We start from the raw sequence: 18,259 nt of genomic DNA on the forward strand, positions 1-18,259 counted from the left end.
TCTTCTCACGTCTGCGACTCTGGGCTTGAACCCTAGACCAAATGTATCCAAGTTTTTAGGAAGGGAAACAGGTTGTACGGTACTTTGCAGAGATGCGCCCAAACCTTTGCCCGGTACAAAATCATATTTCAACATTTCAACGGCTACCATGACTGATGCAGCAGCTACCCTTAGAGTCGGCACGCACTTCCCTTCAGGACTTTTCTCTACCGATACCATGTCAAAAACCTGATAAACCCATGGCCCCTTGTCGTCTTCAAACTCTATGAATGGAACAATGGCATCACTGGGAACACACAAATTGTCTTCGCCATGCACAAAAATTTCCTGTCTATCCCATTCAAACTTAACCATTTGATGCAGAGTGGACGGGACTGCTTTGGCAGCATGAATCAAGGGTCGACCTAACAACAGATTGTAAGAAATAGCCACATCGAGCACCTGGAATTCCATAGTAAATTCAACTGGCCCTATTGTAAGCTCGAGCACTGTATCCCCGACTGAATCTTTCCCTCCACCATCGAATCCCCGAACGCAGATATTGTTCTTGTGAATTCTTTCATCATCCACCTTCAACTTGTTCAGAGTGGAAAGAGGGCAAATATTTGCATTGGAACCATTGTCAACTAGTACCCGAGTAACCACGGAATAGTTACATTTCACCGTCAGATAGAGGGCTCTATTGTGCTGGTACCCTTCATAGGCAACTCATCATCAGAAAAAGTGACTTTGTTTACCTAAAATATCTTGTTAGCTATCTTTTCCAAGTGGTTTACTGAGATTTTGTTAGGAACGTGGGCTTCGTTCAATATCTTCATCAAAGCCCAACGGTGCTCGTCTGAATGGATCAATAATGACAAGAGCGAGATCTGAGCCGGTGTCTTCCTTAACTGCTCCACAATGGAATAGTCCTGTACTTTCATCTTTCTCGAAAATTCTTCTGCTTCTTCCTCGGTCACCGCTTTCTTCACCAACACTGGGTTATCTTTTAAGGTTTTAGCTTTTCTCAACTCTTCGGGAGCAAAGCATCCCCCCGATCGAGTCAAACCATGGGTCTCACACACTTCTTCTTTAACCTCTTTCCCCTTGTAAGTCACTGTCACTTGTTCATAATTCGATGGGACTGCCTTGTTGTTGACTATCGGTAATTGAGTTACCGGTTTGATAATGACAGGATCTATGTGGGCGCCCTTCACAATTACCACAGGCTTGTTTGTCATTCCTGGCACAACCACTTTTGCTCTTTCGTGTTTTCCTGCAACGTCACTTGAGGACCCCTTCTTGACCTCCACAGATGGTTCATTATTTGCCCCGTTCAACTTGATCACCGACTTCTCACTTGTTGACTTGTCAAATGGCTTGGCTTAGCTAGCCTGAATCATCATGACGGTTTGCGAAGGCTTCGTAGGCTCCCCTTCCTTATGCACTATCTCAATCATATTAGTCTCATGATGGGCCAGCAACGGGTTCTGGTTGATGTTGGGTGCCTCCGGGGCTTGGACCTCAATCCGATTAGTATCAATGAGCTCTTGAATAGCTGTTTTCAACTTCCAGCATTTCTCTGTGTCATGACCCGGGGTCCCTGAACAATACTCACAACTCACCGAGCGGTCAAGATTTCTGGGAGGGGGATTCGGCAGTTTAGCCTCGATCGGATTCAACATACCCAATTGTCTCAATCTTTGGAATAAACTAGCATATGATTCTCCCAATGGAGTGAAAGTCTTCTGCTTCTGCAACCTCTCATTCTTAAAGGCTTGATTTGGCCGAAAACCTGTTCCAGGGGGATTTTTGTAGGCTCTTGGGGGTGGATGGCATTTTGTGGAGCTAGGTATGGACTTGGTGGAGCCGGCACACACCATTGTGCGTGAGCGGGAGGTTGGGTATAGGTTTGTGCGTGATGGACAGAAACATAGGGATCGGGCGGTGGGTAGTAGCATTATGGTGGACTATATGGAGTGTGGGGGTAAGTTTGGTGGTAGGGTCGAGGCGGGTTTTAGTAACATGGAAGGTTCCTGGATCCAACCCAAGCTCCCGACTCAATTGTAGCAACATCCTCTTTCTTCTTCTTCCCGAGTACACCTTCAGTACCGTTTTGAATGGCCTGGGTGGTTGCTTTGATTGCTGAATGACTCATGATCTTGTTGGACTTGAGTCCCTCCTCAACCATGCCTCCCATTTTTACAACTTCATTAAAGGACTTGCCCACTACTGACACCAAGTGACCAAAATAAGTGGGTTCCAAAGCCTGCAAGAAATAATCAACCATCTCACTTTCTTTCATCGGAGGGTCAACCCTCACTTCTTGCTCTCTCCAACGGAATCCATATTCCCTAAAGCTCTCACCGAGCTTCTTCTCAATCTTTGTCAATGACAGACGGTCTGGGATAATTTCGAGGTTGTATTGAAAATGGCCGACAAAGGCTTGGGCCATATCGTCCCATGTGTACCACCTGCTGTGATCTTGTCTGGTATACCATTCTAATGCCGATCCATTCAGACTTTGGCTGAAATATGCCATCAGCAACTCATCTCTTCCGCCTGCTCCTCTCATCTTGCTACAGAATCCTCTTAAGTATGCTACTAGGTCACCATGCCCGTCGTATAGATCAAACTTGGGCATTTTGAACCCTGCTGGTAACTGAACATCTGGGAACAGACATAAATCTTTATAGGTCACACTTAATTGACCTCCCAACCCCCTCATATCTCTGAACGATTGTTCTAAGCTTTTGACATTTCTGATCATCTCTTCCTGCTCGGAATTTTTGGGGGGCTTCTCGGTCTCTTCCGGGATATCAAGATGAGGGGTTTAAGAATATGGTTCTGGAACTTTGAAGTTGGGTTCAGGGGGATAGTACTGGTTATCGTGAGTTTGGAACAGAGGTTCACTGGAAGATCGGTGTAATGTAGCAGGTGGAGGTGCCACAAAAATAGGTGTGATTGGTGGAGGAGGGTATGGGACTTGTTTTGGTGGTGGAGCTTGAGAAGTATGGGAAGTGGCGCCATAGCATTGTTGGTAGAGGGGAAAGGCTGTGAGTTCACAGTGGGAGGCTCCGGAGGTTGGGCTGATGGTGGGATATAAGCAGGGTTGGCGGGATAAACCGGTGGTGGATGCCCCTTTGCCCAGGCTTGGTACATTTCAGCCATCTGCTGCTTTAACTTATACATCTCTTCCTTCATTGCATTAACATCTAGTTCTTCCACCTCTTTTGACGGGTCAACAATACTTGTCTCCTGTTCTTGGTTGGCCATATTCAGCCTGTCTTTTGATCGGGTGTTGTATGAGTGAGTTGCCAGAATGCCAATCAACTAACCACCTGCCTGAACTCAATACATCAACAACAACCTTGTTAGTGGTTAGGGCTTTAATAGATTGGTAATCGCACATTTGGGGAATGAATGCACCTAAGCAGTTAACCGTTTCTATCATGCATTTGATCGGCTGCTTGCGTCATCCCAGCTTTTCTTTCTTTTCTTATTTTCTCTCTTTTTTTCATTCTGGCCTTTTCTCTTCTTTGTTTTTATCCTCTCATTTACCTCTTGTTCTACCATTGCTTCTTTCTCTTATTTTTCCTCTCTTTTCTTTCTTTTTCTCTCTTGTTTTTCCTCTCTTTTTTCTTTTGGTTATGGTCGAATCCTATGGATATTGCCTACGTATCATGACCCCATATGAATCATACCGAGCATAGTTCTGGGAGATAAGTGTGAAATAAAATATTTTTTGGGATTTTCAATTTTTATAAAATGCAATGATTTTGATTACAAAGATTCCAAACTAACAGACTCCGAGAGAAACTGATAGACGCGGATGAAGAGACGAAATACAGACTCCAAAAATAAACTATCATACTCTAACAAAAGAAAAATATAGACTTGAACACAATTGATAGACTCCAGCAAAAAGAAAATACAGACTCAACACAACTGACAGACTTTAACGAAAAAGGAAATACAGACTCAAATAAAAAATCATGAATACATCAATGCTCCTGATGCCCACGGGACATCATTCGATCTCGTCACGGGACTATATGTAAGATCCCTTTGAAGTCGGTCCAAGTCGCTCATTATTTGTTTAACAAATGTCATCACTGCCGCAAAGAAGGTAGTGCGAGTCATATCCTCACAGATTTAGCACTTCATAACGATGTAATCTGCGATGTTTCTAATTTTCTCTCTTATGATACATTTTTCTTGTAACAAACGCCCAATCTGCTGTGCCCTGGCTTCCAAAGTTTGCTCTGCCACATGATTCTGCTCCTGAAGTTGTTGCAAATTTATTTCTAATTGTGCCAATGCTGTATAACAATGTTCTCTTTCAGCCTTGAAATCTTTCGCCTGTTTAATCATTTTTTTTTCTGTGGCGATGACCCTTTTCTTTAATCCTGCGGCCTCATCATCGTACTTTTCTTTCAACTGCTTAACCAGGTGCGCTTGTTCATCTGCGTTTTTAGCCAATTGCTTTCGAGCCTGGCTAGATCACTTTCTGCTTTGTTCAAATCGAAACTGTAGTCATTCACTTTATGCCTCAGGTTATTTATGAGCTTTTCATCTTTGGCACTTCGGGCGGGGTTTTTTGCTGCTATTTTTGTTTTCTGAATTTGGGCTCGAAGGGCCTCATTTTATTTGGCTAGCCTTTTATTTTCTCCATCGTCCGTCGCGACTTGCAAGCCACTCTCGAATTGAAGCTCTCTAATTTGCTTTTCTAATTTTTCTATTGTGGCCCTGTACTCATTCTCCTTAGCTAACCAAGCCCACTGTTCTTGAGACGCCTCAATGAATTCCTGAATGTGAGGCTTTTTTGCTGGTCTTTCTGGTTTGGCCCTTGCAGTGTTCTTCTTTCTATACCAGGAAAGATAGGCGGGTGAGACTTTGCCTCTAGATAGGTCACGCACTCGAGTGTTCACCGTCAAATACTGGCATTCATTCCAAATAGAATGAACTGTTTCTTCATGAAATTGGTCGTCGGAACTAACCTTGACCGCATAAACGCTAAGGTCTTCATCTGGGTGCATCACCTGACACCTTCCCAACTGTCTTATCACCCGATAAGGAGCGTAGGGCTGAATACCTCGCAGACCCATTAGGAGGAAGTAAGGACCAGTGGCGGGCATATACACAATCTCTTCAACAAGAAGTCATCCCAATGTCCATTCTATTTGTCCTGCAGTAATGGAACGAAGGCGGGATACCCAATCTCCAAACCCCTCTGGCAGCTTGAACCTTGAAATCCTTGTGTCAAACTCTTCAATGCAACTTTTCTTTGTAGATCCATAGCTCATATACTGAGGGCGGTGACACAGGTGCTCAATCATCCACATCTGTAATAGCAAATTGTATCCCTCGAAGAAATCTGCCCCAGCTTTACAAGCTGTGAGAGCTCGGTACATCTCAGACACTATCATAAGGGGAAGAATGCTTTTGGCGTTGGTAATCACGACCTTGACGACTCCAGCCACCTGCAAATCGATATTCCCGTCTTTCCGGGGAAACACCACGAGGCCTAAGAAAGCTACCATGAAAGCGAAACGCCTATGCTCACCCCATTTTGCTCGGTTCCCTTTGCTACAAACCCTGCTTTCCGAGTTGTTGAATCTTCCTACATGCACATCCTTTGGTATATAAAATGTAGAGTGGAAAAACCGTCCTCCAACTCGGAGTACGAGACTCCCTTGATTATTTTTAGCAAATCCATGAATTTGTGAAAGTTAACGGCTCTTGGAGCGATCAGACATTTATGCCTCAGGCCTTCAGTACTTCCCATATAACCTGCTATCTCTTCTAAGGTGAGTGTGAGTTTAAAATCCGAGAACTGCAAGACATTGTGAGCTGAGTCCCAAAACGTAACCAACGCCTTTATGATGTCTCCTCTAGGCCTGATCTTCAACAACCCGGTGAGGCCTCCCAAATGTAGATTGACCTTATCTTGCTTTGAATTACCCAGATCCTCCCACCAAATATGCAACTCCAAAGGGATCTTGTTCATGACTGTTATTGGGAAACTTTGACTCGTGCTCATTCTGCACATTTATTAGGGTAATTTTCATTAAAAGAAATTTGACTCAAGAAACATGACCATTTTTTTCTAAATTTTCACAAAAATATCCGTCTTTGCCAATATGGCCTTTCAGCACTTCGAAAACGAAGATTTTAAGGCTGTGTCGGCTAACCAGCCAAAACCTTTAAAAGTGACTAAAGGTAGTTGTTCTTGCAAAAATAGCCTTCCGGCGCCCTTTTGAGGGACATTCGGCTATTTTTGACAAGAATGACATCACCTTACTTATTTGCAATAAACATAAAAATTTTGTTCTTTTTGGGCTATTTTTGCAAAAAAGGAAGTTGGACCCGATGGGGGTTGCTTATATATCTCACATCCGGTGAGAATCAAACTGGCGTAGTTCGGGCAATTTTGACAAAACAAAAACCAACTTTTCTATTTTTTTCAAAACAAAACAAAAATTTCTCTTTTTTTTCAAAATTTTGACAGAGTTTCAGTATATTTTGGGATATCAGTTTTTCGAAAACAAGCAATTATCTCTCTTAGCCCTCACATTGACTTTCCTTCTCTCAACCTTTTCCCTATAAGCCGGTCAACATGCAAATCTGAAGCAAATAAATGCACAAGTAGCAAGTAGGATGCATGAGGATGGTCTTTTCATTTCGAGTACACCTGTCCTAGACAGACCCAACCCCTGTGTTGAGTCTCCAAAGTCAAATGCACATGATGCAGATAAGCGTTCCTACTAGGGATCCGGCATGAGGCTGAGTTATTCTAGGTTTAAAACGTGGGTGTATTGTTCTAGACCTGGCTTACCCAAGCGGACAACTCTAGTCGAGGGGAGGCTGCGTACCGGTAACCAAAAGATCATTCGGCTTTGCAACTTGTCCGAACCTCATTCTATTTGGGACATGACACTAACATAAAGAAGTCACAAACAGTGAGCACTCTTCGGGAGAGAGAAGAGAGGGGTTTTGTAGAAGTTTATATATATACAGTTCAGATAATATCAAAGCGGTAAAAAGCAACATATAGCACATTAGGCCCAAACATGTAATAAAATCAGATAATAAACAAAGCCAAATATAACAGTTATTTTAAGCTCGAACTCTTGAACCCTGAACCAGAGATTCTGGGTTCGATCCCCAGCAGAGTCGCCAGAGCTGTCACACCTCTATTTTCACTACACCCCCGTAAAGGGGCATAAAAAGGAGTTTTTCCAATTAAAGGACAATCGAAACGAGATTTATTGTTAAAAGATTCAGAGTCGCCACTTGGGAGATTTATGGTGTCCCAAGTCACCGGTTGAATCCCGAATCGAGGAAAAGCTTGACTCTGTATTACAGTCCACGAACCAGAAATCCGAATAAGGAATTCTGTTAACCCGGGAGAAGGTGTTAGGCATTCCTGAGTTCCATGGTTCTAGCACGGTCGCTCAACTGCTATATTCGGCTTAATTATCTGATTTTAGCACATGTTTAAACCTATGTGCATTTTAACCCCTTTTTAAACTGCCCTTATTTAATTATTTTAAAGGAAACTTGCAATGTCTTTTAAAATACGTCTCGAACCACGTCACATAAATGCACCCGCGGCTCTCGACATATTTAATCTAACAATGTTGGGGATTTGGATTTGGGTCACATAAATGCGCACCCGAGTTTAGGAAAGTAAATTATTAAAATGGCATACTTAAAGCAACTATGCACTTTCAAGTTTGCGAGGGCCATGGAAGTTCAACTAAATGGAACGCCTCGATTTCTAAAGATTTAAAATATTAATTAAGCGAGGGCCATGCATTTTAGGATTTATTTGGCATGGCACACCTCAAATCCAATTCTAAAGGGAGTTCAAGCTAAACTCTCGAAAGCCCGAACTGCTTCCGTTATTTAACAAAGCTCACCTCAACTGCCAAAGGGGTCTAATTGATTAATTCAAAGCTTAACATGATTTGAATTCAATCTAGGCCAACACATAATTTAACCCTTAATAATCAGTAGAATAAAATGACCCAACGTTTGGTTATGTGCGATGCTCAGTTACAACATGCCCAAATCAGCATTTTTGAAGCTTGCACTTCGAAGCCAAAAGGGCTAGGCTTAAATGAATCCTGTCACATATGGGACGTCAAGGGGACACTAGGCCACCGCTAAAAGGCCCAACTGCGAAATCCAGCACTAAGTATTGATTATGCACAAGATTTTTTAAATTAAAAGCCATTACTGCCCTGGAGACAAATACCAAACCTGTTCCTAATGTTCAACCCTTTTCAAACTAAAAGCAGTCTTTTACTATCATGAGAACCCATACAGAGTCACTTAAACTCTAATAGAACAGACACTTCAATTTGATTCCATTTACTAAATCCTACCTCGAATAGCCTTAAACAGATAATTGATTTATATTCTACACATATCCATACTCACTTTTAGGAATCACTTAAATTGGACAGTGTTTACATAATAAATTTGAACCCTTCACGCAATGCCTCTGAATTCCTTTTCGAAAACAGACTTTGAAATTGTGATGTAAAAAAAACTCATTCCACAGATGTTAAACACATGACTGATTTATGCCAAATCTTCGACAATACTCATAGGTAAATTAAGCTATTTTCAACATGAACTCATAATCATACACCACAAGTCATTTATAGCAACAATAACATTTTCAGTATCTTTCAAATAGCACCCTACGCATCACTATTTTTGCCCTTAGCCTCTTTACAGCCAGTTCAACATGAGGTTATCACCCAGCATGAACATTTATTTCATCTAAGACTAAAACAAATTTAAGACAGGTTTAATTTGACTGAGTCTTCTAACACAATCATTCTATCAGTCCCTCAAATCAAATACAATTATAAGCTTTTGAATATTCAAAACAGAAACCAACTAGAATACACAATGGATCAGGTAACTAAAGACATAAACATCATGAAAAAGGCAACTAAAACACAAGTAAAGCTACTGTTGTGCTTTCAACTTTGTTTTTCATTTCCACCTTCAAGGTCAACCTCACATTATGTAGAATCCAAAAAATGTACCTGAGAATAAGGGAAAGAAAAGGAAGTAAGGAATCAGTAGAACAAGGAGTAGCAGAATAGAACCCAGCAACAGCAATGGAATAGTAGTCCCAGTGCCGCTCAAACTCAACTTTTAAAATCCCAAAGTCAAACCATCTTCAACCCAGGTACAAAATTGGAGCCTTTCAAGAGATTCTCACTAATGAAGAGAATCAGAAATTTCAAACTAATCAGAATTTTGAACAATTTTCCACAAAGAAATGCAGAGAGATCAGTGTGTTTCCAAAGTTTTCAGCCTTTTCAATTTTTCAGAATTTTGTTTCCCTCAGAACTTTAACTTTTGAAGTCTATGAAAATAGTAAAATTATGCAACTTCTATATTTTCTGGATTTTTAGCTCTCAAACTCTGCCTTGAAAGGCAAGAAAAGCTGCCTTTATAGGCAAGGCACTAAGGCAGCCTAAAGAAATCAGATTTTTCATTTTGACCCTTTTCATATTTTCGTTTTTGCTCAAAAGCCCTTAGTTTAAAACATCATATTTTATATAAGTCCCCACCCCACTTTCCTAGAAGTTTCTGAATTCTGTTACTCAAGATTCCCTTCCCCAATTGCCAAAATTACCCTTTTAAAACCCCTGTTTATTACCCTCCCAGCCTAATCCAACTATGGGTCAGGCCCAGCCGAACAACCAGAACTCTAATGCTGTTGTTGGGACGAGTCACAATAAATCGAGGGCCCAAGAAAATCACCCAGCCCCTGAATCTTCTGAGATCCAAAACTCTGACCCCAAACATTATCATTTAAACGATGGCCCCAAAAGAGTCCAATCAATACTAACAAACTGAATTAGTTCTATCCCTTTAACAAAATTAATTAATGTTAACTCATGGATATGAATTCAAACAGAAACAAAAGGAAAAATGAAAAGAAAAGGGCAAAATGAAGATGGAGGAGAAACACCAGAAACAGAGTTAAATAATGAAACATACGAGGAAGACGATGGAGAAGAGACGGAAAGAATACCTTTAAGGTCGTTTGGACAAAGTTTGATGAACTCTACGACTTCGATTTGATTCGAAACAAACATTAACCGTATGTTCTCAAAGAAAACAAATGGTCAATACCTGTTTCAAACCCTATCGTTCAAGGGAATTTGAAGGCTTGACGGATTCCTTTCTTCTTTGTTTTTCGATTCAAAACTGGACTGATTCGGTGAGGACTTGGGAAGAAATGGTGGTGGATTGGGGTTGAGGGAAGCGCAATGGTTGCATGGATGAAATTTGAGTGGTGTTCGAGCTCCAACGCCGGCCGGAAATGGCGAAGGGATGAAGGGCGGCGTTAGGGTTTGGCAAGGAGATGAGAGGCAGGGGTGATGAGCAGAAGGGGGTTCTGAGGGGGGTTAGGGTTATTCGGACACTTAAATACACATGAAGCTTCAGTTCTGAGCCGTTTGATCAAGGGGAGATCAATGGCTCAGATTACACAATCCAAAACGGCGTTGTTTTTTTGGGGGGGGATGGACCGGGTATCAGGGGCGGGTCGTGGGCTGCCTGAACGGATTTCAGGGCAAAATATTTGGGCCTATGGATTTTTAAACAAGAATGGCCCAAACCCAGGCTTCTTATTCAATTCTTTTTCTTTCTTTTTCAAATTAGTTTTTTTCTAATTCCTTTTAAATTAAAATTAAAATTAAACATAAACCTAAATTAATTCCTAAATAAATTATCCCATCAAATTGAATTAGTTAACTCTAGATGATAATTATCACGACTAATTAAATACCAAATTAAAGAAAAACTACCAAAATTCAAAAATCAAAACTAAAGAGCAAAATAAACTATTTTTGTGATTTTCCATTTTTGAAAAGCAACTTAATTACTAATTAATTCTTAAAATGCAAAGTTTAATCCTAAATGCAAATGCAGCCTATTTTTGTATTTTCATTAATTAAATAAAAATAAACATGCCCAGGCAATATGCAAACAATTAACAAAAAATGCCACAAAAATCCACAAAATTGCAAACAATGGAAGAAATTGCTTTGTTTTGAATTTATGGGAGTAATTCATATAGCGTAAAAATCATATGCTCACAAGGGGGTTTGGGAGGAATTGGATTTTGATTTCCTGAATGTCGTTTAGGTGAGAGGTCACTCATTCTCTCTCTAAATTAGATTCAATAGGCATTACATAGTAATGAATATAAGTTATATATAATGACATTATAAAAAATATTTACATAAGCAAGTCAAGTATAAAGTAGTGACAAGCAAAATTCCTAATAAGTATATGAATTAATTAGCAACCTCGTAAAAATGGTAATTAAATTATTTTTACAAGTTAAAAAATATTGATAGTGTGAGCATGTGATTTTTGCCCTACTAAAAATACTTCTACAAAATCAAAGTAATAGATTTTTACCAATTTGTTTTCCAATTTTATAGGATTTTTGTAGGATTTATTAATTGTTTATTTTTGTGCACGCTTAATTTTGTTAAAATCATGAAAAATGACCCAAAAATATCATGCATTGCATATTAGATTGTGTTCATATTTTAGGATTAAATGGTTAATTAATTACTTTATTAAAATGAAAATCACAAAAAAATATCATTCATTTTACATTTTTTTAGTTTTTTATGCTAGATTAGTAATTTCCCCTTCATTAATTCAGGTTTAACTAATTTTATAATTATTATAAATAGATTATTAGTTTAATTTTATAACTTAGATTACTTTAGGATTAAATTTAGAATTTAATTAATTTAGTTAGGATTTTTAAATAGCCTACATAAGAGCGATCAAGGACATGTATGATGGAGCTAAGACTAAGGTTAGTACTGTGGGAGGCGACTCAGAGCATTTTTCGGTTGTTATGGGATTACACCAAGGCTCTGCGCTTAGCCCGTTCTTATTTGTCTTGGTGATGGATGCTTTGACACACCATATTCAAGGGGAGGTGCCATGGTGTATGTTATTTATTGATGACATAGTTCTAATTGACGAGACAAGGGTCGGTGTTAATGAGAGATTGGAGGTTTGGAGATAGACTCTCGAGTCTAAGGGTTTCAAATTGAGCATGTCTAAGACAGAGTACCTGGAGTGCAAGTTTAGCGCTGAGTCGAGGGAAGTAGTCAGGGACGTGAGGCTTATAGCATAGGTCATCCCTAGAAAGATAGCTTCAAGTACATTAGGTCGATGATTCAGGGGGATAGAGAGATCGATGAGGATGTCACTCACCGTATAGGGGCGGGCTGGATGAAATGGAGGCTTGCATATGGAGTCTTGTGTGACAAGAAAGTGCCACCGATACTGAAAGGTAAGTTTTATAGAGCTGTGGTTAGACCGGCCATGTTGTATGGGACAGAGTGTTGGCCGGTTAAGAACTCCCATATTTAGAGGATAAAGGTAGCAGAGATACGGATGCTAAGGTGGATGTGCGGGCACACTAGGATAGACAAGATTAGGAATAAAGATATTCAGAAGAAAGTGGGCGTAGCCCCTGTGGATGACAAGATGCGGGAAGACAGCTCAGATGGTTCGGGCACGTGCAGAGGATAAGCCTTGATGCCCCGGTGAGGAGGTGTGAGCGTTGGCCATGGTGGGTACGAGAAGAGGTAGATGGAGGCTTAAGAAGTATTGGAGAGAGATGATCATGCAAGACATGGTACGACTGCAGATTTTTGAGGACATGGGCCTTGATAGGAAGGTCTGGAGGTCAAGCATTAGGGTTGTAGGTTAGGGAGTAGTAGAGCTTTCCTTACTTCATACCTGGGATGAGGCGGGGTTGGATTAGGGTTGATCTTATATGGCTTGCAGTTTCTGTTGAACCTACACTATCCTTGCTGTTTATCTTAGCCCCGGGCCTTAGACTCTGGTTACTGTTATTGCATGTCATTCATCTTTTGGTTGTTATGCTTATGTTACTATTACGATTTCTACTAGAGTTACTAATGAATTGTCTTTTCTTGTTTTTTATTTCCATCTTTCTGAGCTTAGGGTCTATTGGAAACAGCCTCTCTACCCTATCGGGATAGGGGTAAGGTCAGCATACACATTACCCTCCATAGACCCCACTTTGTGGGATTTTACTAGGTAGCTGTTGTTGTTGTTGTTAGTTAGGATTTTTAAAATTAAAGAAAAGAAAGAAAAATAAAAAAAAAGGCTGAAAGCTATTTGGGCCACCCAAAAATCAAAATTGGCGGCCCAGTTCCCCTTTTACCCGTTCAAACCCAATCCCAAAGACCAATCCACCCGGTCCAGTCCCCATTACCCAAAAACGACGCCGTTTACTCATCTTTCAATCACAGCCGTTGGATTCTTTTGATCCAATGGCTCGAAACTGGTCACTTAATTCCCATATAACTGTCTGAACAGCTCCCCTAACCCCATAACACACCCATTCACTCTTCTCTCTCTTAGAGACTAACCCTATGTAACGACTCGGCCGGTCGTTTCATGAGTTACCGCTCTATTTCCTCCATTTCTTCTTCTTATTGCTTTTTTATCGGTATTTTTTGTTATCGGGTTGGTTGGCTCGGGTTCGGAAAGGTTTTGGTAAGGCTTGAGACACTTAGTCTCTTTTGAGGAAGCTTTAGAGGGAAAAGTCAACCAGATGTTGACTTATGTGTTAAAGGGATCAGATGTGAGTTATGATGGCTCGGATAGCTTCGGGATGTGATTTGGGACTTAGGAGCATGATCGGAATGTGTTTTGGAGGTCGGGAGTTGATTTAGGCATGAATTGGCAAAATTGGATTTTTTGCGTTTTCCGGTTGATAGGTGAGATTTTGATATAGGGATCAGAATGGAATTCTGAGAGTTGCAGTAGGTCCGTCGTGTCATTTGAGATGTGTGTGCAAAATTTTAGGTCATTCGGGCGTGATTTGGTAGACTTTTTGATCAAAAGCGTAATTCGGAAGATTTTGGAACCTTAGGCTTAAATTCGACGTGTTTTGGTTGATTTGATATTGTTTGAGGTGTTTTGAAAATTGGCATAAGTTTGGATGGTGGTATGTGACTTGTTTGTGCTTTTGGTTGAGGTCCCGGGGGCCTCGGGGTGATTTCGGATGGTTGACGGAAGATAGGAATTTGGAAATGGCAGCTGAAGTTGTAGGACTGTTGTCATAACCGCATCTGCGGTTGGGAGGCTGCAGGTGAGACCCCCGCAGATGCGGAAGACCAGTTGCATAAGCGAAAAGAGCAGAAGCGGTTGAGGAACCGCACCTGTGATGGCGCAGGTGCGGATTGTGCATCGCAGATGCGGAAAAAAATTGAAGGCTTAAGTGAAGACCGCAGAAGCGGCACTTGGGACCGCAGAAGCGGTTGCGCAGGAGTGAGTACTGGACCGCAGGTGCGAAAATCCTTGACCAGAAGGTATAAAAGAATTCCTTCGCGATTTTTGAGTTGTTCTTCCCCATTTTAAGTCGGTTATGGAGCTTTTTGGGAGATTTTACAGAGGGATTCAAGGGATAACGTCTGGAGGCAAGATTTTTGAACCTAATAATCGATCCTAAGGCATTATTTCACTGATTTGGCCTAAGATTAATGGAAATTAAGGGTTATAAATTGGGTATTAGGGCTTGGTATTGGAGACCTTGACTTGAGGATTTGAGGGGCCATTTGTGGTCAGATTTTGGGACTTTTGATATGTATGAACTCGTGGGGAGATAAGGAATCCATTGATGTAAATTTTATCGAATTCCGAGACGTGGTCTCGGGGGTCGGGTTTTGGAAAAATTCAGGATTTATGTTGTAAATTGATTATTTTCTCATGGGCTTCGTACCCTTAGCATATTTTGACATCGTGATTCTTATTTTTGGATAGATTTGATGCAAGTTGAGGACAATTCGAGGGGCAAAGGCATCGCGGGCTAGAGTTTGGACCGGATTGAGTGAGTAATGATTTTAAATGTTGTCCTGAGGGTATGAAACCCCAGATTACACATTGTTGTGCTATATTGAGGTGACGCACACGCTAGATGGCGAGTGTGGGGTCGTGCACCATTGGGGATGGTGACTTAATCCATCCCGAATGATTGTTTACCGCGTATTTGATTGAAAACTATTTTCTATCATCATGTTTTGGGCTGAATGCCATATTTGGGCCTCATGCCAACTATTTGGACCCTTAGGGGATTTTTACTGCTATTTCCTAAATGTTTTGACTTTATACTTGTACTCAGTCATGCTATATTCTACCGTTTTCATAACTCAGCCATGCTTAATCTGTTTTAACACATTAAATGATATTTTAGGCTAAGCATCATGTTTTACTGTTGCCCGAGTGGCTTATGAAATTTTGGCTGAGTAAGGCCGAGGGCCTGTGTTGTGAGGATACTTTTGGGTCGAGCTGCATGCCGCAACAGTGATACACTGATTATGATTATAGGGTCGAGGGCCTGAGTTGTACGCCACGATGTGGCTTGATATGAGGTTGAGAGCCTATTGATTATGCCATGAGATGACTTGATATTGCACTTGGGCTGTAGGGGCTCCTCCCGGAGTCTGTACACCCCTAGTGAGCGCGGGTACCCATTGTGATATGAGATATAGCCCGAGGGCCTGGTGTTGTTCCATGTTGTTGCCCGAGGGGCTGATTCTATTGGTATTGTGCCTGAGGGGCGGTTCTTATGTGTGTATCTCTTCTAGTTTCCTTTCATTTACTTGTTTAACTGTTAAAAATGTGTTTTAAAGAAGCTTATTCTGAACTAAGGTGTTTTTATAAGTTTCACTATTTCTTTGCCTTTTATTGGTTTTTAAACTACTTCTTTATAGCATGTTGTTGTGTTTTATGTGATTTTTTATCACTCAGTCTTCATTTATTATTATTACTCACTGAGTCGGAGTACTCACATTACTCCCTACACCCCTGTGTGCAGATACAGGAGCCTCGGGTCCCGCTAGCGAGTGCTGATTGCTTCCAGCTCAGGCGGTACAGAGTTCACTAGGTAGCTACTCGGCGTTCGTAGCCCAGTTCTTCTCCACTTATCATATTTTCCCTTATTTTAGTTCTGTAATAGACTATGTAGACTCTTCCTACTTTTAATTGGTTATTAGATGCTCATGACTGGTGACACCCCGATATTGGGATGTGTCTGTTCTGCAAATTGTACTGTCTCACTGTTTATTTGGGATTTAATCATGTTAAAGACTTAATCTGTATTATTTTAATTTCTTAAAATGAATTGGGTGTGTGTCGGTTGGCCTTGTCTTCTCGAGAGGCACCATCACGGCCAGGTCTGGGTTTAGGGTCGTGACACCCTAGCCGACCTAAAATCCCTCACCGGCTTCGCCTCTCTCCGCCACCCAGAAATCGTATTACGGTGGTGGAGTACCTCCAAACTGCCTCAAATTAACACCATATAATCATTTCACCCTCCTCTTCCCATATATCCTAACCATTTCTTTCAAACAAGTCTGGAAATTCTCGAATCTTAGATCTAAAAGCCAAACCCTAGTTTTTTTCCCTTTTGATTTCCGTTCAATTTCTGGGTCGTTTGAACCCAAGACTTCCATTAGTCGACTGCTCTTGTTGACAACAATCGATTAATGGTCGTCCAAGTTCATTTTACCCCACTTAAGTTTGTCCGAATTCATGACTGTTTCAAATTCGAAGCGAATTTTGGTAATTCCTTTTTTGTTCTTTTTTTCTTTCTTCTTTTATTTATCTCTTTCATCTTCTTTCTTCTTTTAGCCGTATGTTTTAGGTAGTTGCAACTTTAGGTTTTCTCTCTTCTTTTTCATGACTGTTTAGCTTGTTATTTGCATCTGTTTATTAGGTTAATTAAAGCATGCTAAAATTTCATCATTTGAAGTTTATTTCAATTTACGTAAGTTTAGGTTAATTAGGTCTAATCTTTTTAGGGTTTTGATAAAATTAACTATTCTGTTGAGTTTGTTTCTCTCTTATAGTTGTTTGTTTGATATTCAATATTTGGTTTGAAGTTGATTAGAATAGTTTAGGAGTTTAATTAAACAACTTACTTGGTCGGTCTCTGATTAGTTAACCTTAGACTTAGTTGATTAATCTGTTTAATTGAAAAATAATTAAGTTAATTTATAGGTTTCTTTGCATAAGCATTATGTTTTTGTTTAGTTATTGTTTAGCTACAAATTTAAAATTCAATATTTGTGTAGGGATAGTCAGGTAAAACTTGTCAATTAGATTTAAATGATTAGAATTGAAACCTAAATACCTTAGACTTTAGGTTAATTTTAGAAGTAAAGGGTAATACCCCATGGTTGTAAGTTGATACAATTGAAACAAATCACTTAGCTGGTTCTAGAAGGTCCTAAAGGGATTTCTGGAATCAAAATAGGATTAGAATATAGGTTGAAACTGAAATATTTAGTAATTGAAGGGGTGAAACTGGATTCTACATTAGGTAAATATCATAAGGTTCTAGATTTTGGACAGTAGCCCCCATTCTTAGCATGTAAATACTGAAATTGGGTGGGAAAAGGACATACAGCTGTCAAAAGATGTTGTACTATCTGACCTTTAGGGAATTTAGGGTAGAATATATTTTTTTGATGTTGTTTTAGGCATACCTTATAAAAGAAAAGTGACTCCCTCATTCTAGATAGATTTTCGAACCCTAAAAAACACTCCAAAAAGTTTCAACTATTCTTTCATTTGTAGCTGGTTCTATTTTGTTCTGATTTTTAGCAAAAAAAAAAACTTAGAAAACTTTCTCTGGGATTTCTGGTTTTCTGATTCGAGTATGGATTAAGCTGAAGCTGTGTACCGCTGTGATTTGCTATTGTCCTCTACTTATTTGTTGTTGAAGCTCTTACTCCACTTTGTTCTTTGTTATATCCAGGTACCTCTATAAACTTTTGAGTGGTAAAATGAAGCTCTAAAGCATGTGTTTAGTCTTTAATGTAATAAGAAGTTGGGTATTCAAATGTTAAATTCCAGTTTTTCTTTATGCATGCTATTTGCAAGTTATTTAGTTTAGTATTTCTGTTTTGGTTTGTTTAAGAATTCTGAATCTAGTGTTCTAGTCTATAACTTAGTCATTTGTATGAATGTTCAGATTAGTTTAGTTGTTCCATCTATTGTTTGACAGTCTCAAAATGTTCAATAGCCATAGTAGTTCATTTGGTCTTTATTAAAGGATGCTGGATATGTACTGTATATGTCTAAAATGGGCCAGGTTTGATTATTGAGTACGCTTAGCTGAATTATTTCGCATTTCAACATGGTTAAAGTGATTTTATATGTAAGTTTC

The sequence above is a fragment of the Nicotiana sylvestris genome, chromosome 4, assembly GCF_000393655.2.
Source record: "Nicotiana sylvestris chromosome 4, ASM39365v2, whole genome shotgun sequence".
In the NCBI taxonomy this organism is placed as follows: domain Eukaryota; kingdom Viridiplantae; phylum Streptophyta; class Magnoliopsida; order Solanales; family Solanaceae; genus Nicotiana; species Nicotiana sylvestris.